The 9621-nt window shown below is 32.3% G+C and overlaps 1 long non-coding RNA gene across 1 annotated transcript; it reads left to right on the forward strand.

Annotated features, from left to right (window-relative positions):
* Nucleotides 1-901: 901 nt before the first annotated feature.
* LOC129926024 (uncharacterized) lies at nt 902-7346 on the forward strand. Its single transcript, XR_008777713.1, has 2 exons — nt 902-1596; nt 6882-7346. It is a non-coding gene; the product is annotated as an uncharacterized LOC129926024 (long non-coding RNA).
* The last annotated feature ends 2275 nt before the right edge of the window (nt 7347-9621 follow it).

The raw sequence follows: 9621 nt of genomic DNA on the forward strand, positions 1-9621 counted from the left end.
GAATCGACCTACAACCAGAGAAACCGTTCATTCATAAAGGGTGAGAGATCGTTAGTGAACCTGTTGGACATATTTTTTTCTTCGTCATAGGAGCCACATCGAGTATCAAGTTTTACCTCGTCAGTTTCGAGAAGGACAGTTTGCCCGCTGTCAGAAGTATTGTGAGTACTACAAGTTTGGTAGCTAACTAAATCGAAATCGCTCTGTCGTCTTACCCTTTGAGAGATCCTTGTGGATCCAGTTTGCTCATTGAACCAGTTGCTTGCCACTTTTATAACGGTCACTGTGTTTAACCTTTGGAAGGTTAGTGAAATCGTATTTTTCGCTGCTGAATATTGATATATTTAGTATACGTCGGTCTAGACGATATCTAGACTTGTTGACATTGAAGTTGTGGAAACAGCTACATCCACTTAATTTCGTTGAAAACCGTTAATCGTCTAACAGAACGTCGTCGGAGGTGACCTTGGTCTCACCTAGTCTACATTGGACAGTTTGGTCTAGTGAAGCAGAGTACAACAGCAAACTTCGTCGTACTACCAGAGTAGCAGCAGAAGCAGTGAACTATTTTAGAGAACCGTTATTCGTCAGCCCAGCTCAAGTCATCGTCAAGAAAGTCGTTATTCGTCAGCCCAGATCAAGTCATCGTCAAGAAATTCGTTATTCGTCAGTCGTCCAGATCAAGTTGCCGTCAAGAGACTGTTATTTGTCAGTAGTCGTTTACACAAATCAAGTCATCGCCAGAAGAACCGTTAACCTATTCGTCAGTAACTGTGTACACAAAGTCGTCGGAACTACACATACGGTCATCAACAGTCGTCGAAGAAACTGAGACATTTTGCTGTGGCATATCAGGACATCTGTGGCATTACGTGGGATACTCGACACGGATTGTATCCACTGGTAGCACTGGAGAACAGAGTCAGAACTGGAAGAGAGGCAGTGGAATTTGTTGTGATCTAGCATATTCGGGAGTCCGAACAAAGGGATCTTTCTTATCAAAAGCTAAGTGCCATTTTTCTTATTAGTATATGTTTAGATTGCCCTTAGAAATAGATTTTGTCTAAATTTGGTATGTTAGCCTGAGTAAAATTCAGGTGGTGCTGAAGCCTTAAACCCGTTCGGGGTAAAGACATAATTTAGATGAAAAGCTATATTATACGTTTAGGGTTGTAATTGTTTTGTTTGTGTAAACGTCATATCCGTTGTTGCCTAGTTACTTCGTGACGTTATCATTGTGTGCCATATTGTAATATCCCAACCCATAGCGATAGTCTCATTTAATTATTTCATTTGTTTATATTATTTTAAATTATTTATTTTTATTAATTTAATTAGATCTGTAATTTTTTTTCACTTAATGATAGAAAGTACGGGTAGGATTCTTTTATTGTGAATCAGACTAAAATAATTTTAGTTTGAGCGGTTAAAATCAAATATGATTTTGCCATGAGAATAATGCCGAAACTGGCTATGTAGTCAAACACTGTCGTCTGGCTAAATTTAGATCTGCAAATTATTGTACATCTCTTTGGTACATTTGATTATCTAGACTCGAATTTGGAATATTATCATTAATTGAAAAGATGAATGAAGGTAGTACATTCTAGATATATATATCGTGTTGAAGATATATTTAACATTGTATACATATATTTTTTTCGTATGGTTAAATAGAACTATAATCTACTCTAGATCTGGACTCTAGACAGTCTTTGAATTTACTCTAGACATTTCAGTCACATCAGATTTTAAAATTGATCATAGTTATTCATACTAATAGTCATAGTGCTCTTGATAACTATAGATCTGAATATATATATATAATATACTAGATTTGAATTTGTGTGATACTAGATCTAATATACAGATTTGAATATAACTCAGACTAGATTTACACATTTACTAAATCTATAGATAGAGACATAACACTTAAAAAATTGTATAAAAGTTTGAAAAAACTTAAATATAAAATAAGTTTAAAGTATAGCCATAACTAATATAGGCTAAGTAAAAATATATAAATTTGGGTGAAAATAAAATACAATGGCTACATCATCATATGTGGACCTTAAGGAGGTTAAGGAAACAGCTATGCAGGATGGAAAGGCCATGGAGTTAAAAGGAAAGGACTTAGCAGCTTATGTACAGCAAGTTGTGAAGGAAGAAATGGAACGGCAAGATAAAATAAGAAGGGAAAAGGAAGAGATAGAGAGACAAGATAGGATCAGAAAGGAAGAATATGAAAAGCAAAAAGAACACCAAGAAAGGCAGAGAGAACATGAAGCTAAAATGGAGAAGATGAGATTGGATGCAGCACAAGCTAGAGCTCAAACTGAACAGACAACTCAAAGAAATAACACAAATAACTCAAATAATGTTACCACACAAAGAGACAACCCTAATTCGCAGACATGGCTAAAGAGAAAGATACAAAGTTTTGATAAACAGAAGGATGACATTGGTGATTTCCTGAAAAGATATGAGGCAAAAATGTCTACATTTAATATGCCTGAAGAAGAATGGTCTGAAATACTGATAGACTTCGTTCATGGTCAAGCTCTAACAATATGCCAAAATCATGACCATCATATTGATGATAGCTATCAAGTTTTAAAAAGAGAGTTATTGAATGCCTATGGTCATAATGCTACAACTTTTAGAAAGAAATACTTTGACAATATACCATCATTAGGAATAGAACCCCAAACTACTATTAATATGGAAAAGGATTTTTTCAATAAGTGGGTAAAATTAGAAAAAGTAATAAACTCTTATGAGGGATTAAAAAATTTTATTCTAGTGGACAACTTTGTAAATAAATGTGATCCTCAATTACAATCTTTTATTAGAGAAAGAAATCCAAAAACTATAGATAAAATAACAGAGATAATGAGAGTATACAAAAATGCCTATCCAAATAAACAATTTTCTGATAGGGATAAGAGCAAAGTAGATTTAATAGGATACACCAAAGAAAATGTTGATAGAAGTAGAAATAGAAACAGATCAAATAGTGGGAATAGAAAATATAGTGAAATAACCTGTTTTAAATGTCAAGGAAAAGGTCATATAGCAGCTAACTGTAGAAGAGGGAATAGTAGGTCTGGAAGTAGAAATAGATACAATGAACAAAATAACAGTAGATATAGGAGTAGAGATAGGAATGACAGGGGAAATTTTAGAAATAGGAGTTACAGTAGGGAATACAAAAATAAAGGTACAGATAGGGTATATTTCATGGAAGGAAATAGGAACAATTTTGCAGTGTACCCAGGGTTTGTAGATAGAATTCCGGTGGAATTAATCAGGGATTCAGGTTGTAACACTTTGGCAGTAAAAACTAAATTTGTCAAACCTCATTGGTATAAAGGGTTTACTAGGAAAGTAGAATTAGCAGATGGCATCGTAAGGGAATTTAAAGCTATAAGGGTATACATTGAAACTCCATTTTTCACTGGTTATTGTGATGGCATTGCAATACCAGAAATGAGATATGATATGTTAGTAGGAAACATAAAAGGAGTTAAAGAATGTTCAAGAAAAGAATTAGAAGACTGGCAAAACAAATACAAAAACATAAGACAAAATTATGAAAACATAGAAACACAAAATATAACAAGTATGATAATAACAAGATCAACGGATAAACAAGATGAGAAACAGGAAAATACAATAAATGTAATAAGTAATGATGAAGAAAAAGAAACCAGTAATGTAATACAAATAGAAAATACAGATGTTAAGGAAAGAGAGATAGAAAATGAAACACAAAATAGTCTTGAAACACAAATATCTCAAAGTGAAAAAGAAACAACACCCACATTTGCATTAGAACAAATGAATGACAATATTATTGGGAAAATTTATTCAAGAATATCAGATAAAAACAATAATAATCCAATGGAGAAATTTTGTATAGAGAATAAAATATTGTTTAGACAAACAAGTAATGATAACAAGAAAATAAAACAACTTGTCTTACCACAGAAATATTGGAAAGATGTTTTAATCATGACACATGATAATAATTTAGCAGCACATAGGGGAGTAAAGAAATGTTATAGGAATTTGTCAAAACAAGTATTTTGGCCCAAAATGAAAGCAACAATAAACAAATACATAAACTCATGTGACATATGTCAAAAGAGATCTAACAAAAGCCTAGTGAATAAAGCACCTATTCAAGAAATGGATGAACCTACAGAACCATTTCAGAAAGTATCTATTGATTTAATAGGTCCTTTAATTCAAACTGAAAATAATAACAAATACATTCTAACAGTAATAGACATGTTTAGTAGATACCCAGAGGCAATCCCATTATCAAATACAAGTGCAGAGAATATCATTAATGCCATAACTCAAAAAGTAATTACAAGACATGGTATACCTAAAATTATATTGAGTGATCAGAGATCTCAGTTTAAATCAGAACAATTTAAGAAATGGACTAAACAATACAATATACAACACATATACTCTTCGGTTTACCACCCAGAGAGTAACGGTTTATGTGAACGGTATGGTGGTTCATTAAAAAGATCATTAACAAAAATAATTCAGAATAATCAGAACAAGTGGGATCATTACATTAACTATGTACTATTTGCTCATAGAAACAACATCCATGAAGCAACACAATTTTCACCATATGAAATAATACATGGAAGAAAACCTAGAGATGAATTAGATGTTTTTAAAGAAAATCTAATAGGCAATGAGAATAAATTAAATAATGACAGTGAAACAACAATCACAACAGAATTGAAAGAAATATGGACTCAAGCATAAAACAACAATAAGAAGTACAAACAAAGTGCTCATGAGAATATAAATAAGAAAAGACAATTGAAAACACTAGAAGTAGGAAACAATGTATTAATATTGATAAATGACCTGAAAAATAAAATTGGTAAACAATGGAAAGGTCCATTTAAGGTGATAAAACAAATTAATGATGTGAATTATCAAATTGAAATAAATGGGAAAATTAAAACATATCACATAAATAATTTGAAACTATATCATGATAGAGAAGATGAGTTAATACAAAACATTCAGGAGAAAATAGAAAATACATTTTCAGGAAGAGAAGAATGCTTGATGATAATAACAAATGAAAATCACAATGAAAATGATATTAAGGAAATACCTGTAATAGAAACAAAAGAGAATCAAACTTGGCAAAAGATTAATCTTAATAATTTAACTAAGGAAAAGTCAAAAGATATAACTAAAATAATACAGGAATACAAAGAAATTTTTTCCAGCATACCAGGAAAAACAAATATTATTAAACATGACATTAAAGTAACAGACCTAAAACCTATCAAGCTTAAGCCATATAGAATACCGCTACATTTACAAGACAAAGTAAAGAAAGAAATAGACAATTTACTAGAATCAGGTATAATTGAACCATCAACATCTCCTTATGCTTCACCAATTGTGATAGCCAAAAAGAAGAATGGAGATATAAGGTTATGTATTGATTATAGGAAACTTAACAACATCACAGAATTTGACCCATATCCAATGCCAAATATAGAGGATATTTTACATAAATTAAATGGAGCAAAATTTTTTACTAAATTGGATTTAACTAAAGGTTATTGGCAAATACCTTTAACAGAAAATGCAAAACCTTACACAGCATTTGTAACACCATATGGTATTTTTCAATGGAATTATATGAGTTTTGGATTAGTAAATGCACCTGCCACATTTAATAGAATGATGAACATGATAATTGGAAACAAAGAAAATGTTATTTGCTATTTGGATGACATATGTATTTTTAATAATAGTTGGGAGGAACATTTGGTAGATGTAAAAGAAGTGTTTAAAATAATAAAAGAAAGTGGACTTACAATTCAAGCAGAAAAAGTAGAAATAGGATTGGAGGAAATAATTTTCTTAGGACATAAAGTAAATAACAACATGATTAGCCCTATTGAAGATAACATAAAGAAAGTACTTAATATTGAAATACCTACAACAAAAAGACAAATTAAAAGCATATTGGGAATAGTAAATTATTACAGAAAGTTTATAAAGAACTTAGCAGAAATAGTGAATCCATTAAATGACTTACTTAAAAAAGGAAAACCTCAAAAAGTAGTTTGTAATGAGGAATGTGTGAAAGCTATTGACAGAATTAAAGATGTTTTTAGTCATGAACTAATATTAAGACTACCTGATAAAGACAAAATATTTTATGTCACAACTGATGCATCTGGTAATGCTATTGGTGGTTGTCTAATGCAGAACTATGATAACTTACATCCTATATTATATGTAAGTAGAAAATTATCAGAGGCAGAGAAAAAATATAGTGTCATTGAAAGAGAAGCCTTAGCTGTTATATGGGTAATTACTAAGCTAGAGAGCTATCTAATAGGAAGGAAATTCATATTATTAACTGATCATAAACCTATTCAGTATATACAGCAAAAGAGCATGAAAAACAGTCGTGTTTATAGATGGTTCTTAGCACTACAGGAATATAAATTTGAAGTGAAAGCTATTAGTGGATCTGTGAATATTGTAGCTGATCTATTGTCTAGAATGACATTGAAATGAAATAATTTTGTAAATAAACTATGATTATATTGATTATGTACTATATATTAATATATTGGCACAACTTATGTTATGGAAAAGGGAGATAAGTAAATTTGATGTTAAGCATTTGAAAGTAAGTATGGATATTTTTTGTGTGAATCATTTCATATATCATTGACGAAAGTTAGTTCTATGGAAAAGGGTGAGTATAAAAGAAAAATGGACAAAAGCGTATAAAAGGGTGGTAAGGAAAAAATTTATTGAATGTGGAAATAAAGTCTATAACTGTTTTTTGAAATATTGTATTTTATCAGATTACTGCCAGTGAAGAACATTTGTGATGTATGACGTGCCCATAAGATGCCACATTTTCCTCCATGATGAACTGTGTACTAATGAAGATGATTCCGGAATGTTATGAACATTGACATTGAATATGAGGAACTGTCAAGTCAAGATGAAGATGTCAAGATTTTATGTTTGTTGTCTTCCCCTTAAATTGAAAATGCCCTTGTAAGACTTGACAGTAGTGGAAAAATATTGACATATTTTTTTTTCAAGGGGGGGAGGAATCTGTTAGACACCTTATTTATATAGGTTAGTTATTTAGCGACGCACCATAGAAGACGCATATTGAACGGGACTAGTGACGTTTGGGATATGTTGGGTTAGAGACCGGAAAATCAGTTAGCGATAGAATACTCCAGGGTAACGACGTGTTTAGTGACAGAGACTTCTACTGTGGCCTTTTTATCAGAATAAATACATGTTGAATATTTCATCAGAGTTGACTACATCTCTTCACTTGTTAAAACAGGTGTTGTTTTATTCTATATGTATTGTTGTTCAACTACACGGAATACACCCGAACAATTACACCCAAACGATTGCAGAGTAATTGGTTGACTTCAAGGCAGCCTGAATAAGCAACATCACAATATATATATATATATTAATCTCTGGCTTTCTATCCGTGAGTGGCCAGTGTCTCTGTTTCTGTGAGTCGACAAGTGTGTCTGTTGGTATATATCTATGCGTCGACCATTTGTCTGTATCTTTGAGTGGACCAGCGTGTCTGTATCTTTGAGTGGACCAGTTTGTCTGTATCTTTGAGTGGACCAGCGTGTCTGTATCTTTGAGTGTGTCTTTGGGTTTGCATCTCTGAGTGGACCAGTGTCTCTGTGGATTTGTATCTGTGAATGGACCAGTGTATCTGTGGGTATGTATCTGTGTGTAAACCAGTGTGTTTGTGGGTATGTATCTGTATGTAAACCAGTGTGCTTGTGGGTATGTTTGTGTCCAAATTCATGTTCATATGTGTCTGTATAATGTGTATGTGTCTGAGTGTATGCGCCCTCGTGAGGAGTGACGACTAATATTTTGATCGTCTATTGAGCCGCCCTGACAGCAAGTTTATTTATCCAGCCTGCCCTCACCCCCACCGCTTTAAGCCCGGAACACTTGCTAATTGACCGTTATTGAAAGCCTATCTGGTCTGCTCAGCCGGGTCCATTTCAGCCTACAACCTGTTAAGTCTTTGAATGAAAGGGAACTCCAAGGCCATTAATACTTCATGGATTTTCAGTGGGATTCTCATAGGTGTAGGCGCATGGTGGGTGAAGATCAGTGCTTTACCATTAGTTACTATCAGAGAAAATGTGAACATTTGAATGTTAAAGTGCTTCTTTCTTAGATTCAATGATATAGTCAATGATATAGCTCATAGAGCTTTCTGTTGTTTTTTTCTTTTACTATATGTGTTAGTTAAAGAACCGTAACTGGATCTTACAAATCAAAATGTACTTGAAAACAAAGAGTACATTACAATCATGACATGAATACTACTACTACCTTAAAGTCATCTACACCATTAGGTACTAGCATTTGTTTGGCCAACTATAACTTTTTATGGGCTCAACGTTTTTTGCTATCTAAATCGATATTGACCACATAATGGTAGGGTTACAGTTTCTGTCCATTCGGTCATCGCACATAAAAGAATAAAAAAAATTGTGATCTTCAGTTTTAAAATAAATCAAATTGAAACACTATTTCTTTTTTAAAAAATTGCAATTATACGATTGTTCTTTATAACTTTCGAAGTAAACATAAAATGACATGGCTAACATCTAAGGCTTGTTCAATAATTGTTTAATGTACATTTTATTCTAAGTCTTATAGGAAAATGATTACAGTATTCCTTACAAATCTACAATGTTAAGTAGCGCGAACTTTACAAAAATTATTGGATAACTTTTTTTTTAGGTTAGTCATTTTTAACTATAATACATAATGTAAATGTAGACTACTAGACATGAGTTGTAGTAAAAACGTAATCTTTTATATAGACTTTTTTTCTAAAACATAATTTAAAATGTATGGTCACAAAATGTTGAAAATTGACGATTAATTTAAGTTATGCTTGAGCAGTCTTTGTTTCTCTACAAATATGTTTGGTGTAGATCCTATGTATCCATCCTCCTTTTCCAAGACCATTGTTTCACAAACAGAAAACACAGCTTTGATTCACATATAGGCATTCACACCATTAGGCTAAACACACAAATCACAACTGTTCTTATACGCAAATAACACACACACTTTCAAATTTAAAAGCTACCACATACTCACTTTGATTGAAAGAAAAATAAATCGAAAACCAAAATGATCGAGAGACGATGAACTAAAACAAAACAAAAACAAAAATCCAACGCCTATCTGTCAAATTGAATTCGGCAGTCCAGATATTGATTGCTTTTTTCAATCGATTATTGAATTCGCCATCACTCCTTATAGTAACTTAATATGGCGACAGATTTGTAAACATTTTTAATATGAGATTAATATTGCGATACTACTGCTCTTGAGGTAAAGGACTGCCGAGGCTGGTGGATATGTTACCATACCATAAAAGATTTGATTGTTGTATACATTAGAGAAGTTACTTCTTTAACATATCATTTCGACCTACTTGTATCCACTTGTCAGCGTCAATGTTCATATTTTCGCAAAGCTTATATCAACTCACTCTGTCTGTCTGTCGGTCTGGTTAAA

This window comes from Biomphalaria glabrata, chromosome 4 (genome assembly GCF_947242115.1).
Source record: "Biomphalaria glabrata chromosome 4, xgBioGlab47.1, whole genome shotgun sequence".
Classification (NCBI taxonomy): domain Eukaryota; kingdom Metazoa; phylum Mollusca; class Gastropoda; family Planorbidae; genus Biomphalaria; species Biomphalaria glabrata.